Source organism: Syngnathoides biaculeatus, chromosome 2 (genome assembly GCF_019802595.1).
Source record: "Syngnathoides biaculeatus isolate LvHL_M chromosome 2, ASM1980259v1, whole genome shotgun sequence".
NCBI lineage: Eukaryota > Metazoa > Chordata > Actinopteri > Syngnathiformes > Syngnathidae > Syngnathoides > Syngnathoides biaculeatus.
The window spans coordinates 43,502,033-43,502,724 of NC_084641.1; positions in this window are offsets into that span (position 1 = coordinate 43,502,033).

Consider the following 692-nt stretch of genomic DNA (forward strand, 5'->3'; position numbering starts at 1 on the left):
TCCCCCTAAAAGTGATACTAAACTAAGTGTTACTTTTGGGATTTTCGTGTTTTTATCTATTTCATCGATCAAGAGAGAGAATGAAGACTGTTTTACTTTTATCACACTTTCATTATTTGCTTAAATATCGCCTTATGCATTTAATCAAGAGATAAAGTGTTGTCCATTTGCTCATCAGACAAGGATGTGAGTGGCTGTCCTTGATCTTTGTACATAGAAAACTGGCTGGTGGCATCCTCCACTCCCAGGCACGCACCTGGAGATAAACGACACCAGATAAGAAGCAGAAAGTTACCATCCTGGCCCAGGACCAGACTGCCACTTTTACCATGGACCCATGTATACCAAAACCTTGGTTACCGAGCAGCTCTTGTCTTCTTCTTTGGGCTATCCTGCCAGAAGACACACGTTTTGTGTGCGGCAGATACCTCGATAAGACCTGGACGTCTGTATTGCACATTGCTTTGTAATAAATCCATTTGCTGTTAATTTTGTCTCATCATTGGTCATCTCTGTGAGTTTGTGCATCAAATTCCATTCTATTTTGGAAAGTCATAATAGATGTAGCCTTAAGTTGCTCATGTACAGCTCCAAGTCCTTCAAGGGTAAAATTGCCCAAAGGTTGCACGTTATAATGTATGTAATTGATACGGTCGACATTTACGTTAGGAGTAACGGGGAAAAGAGTGGAA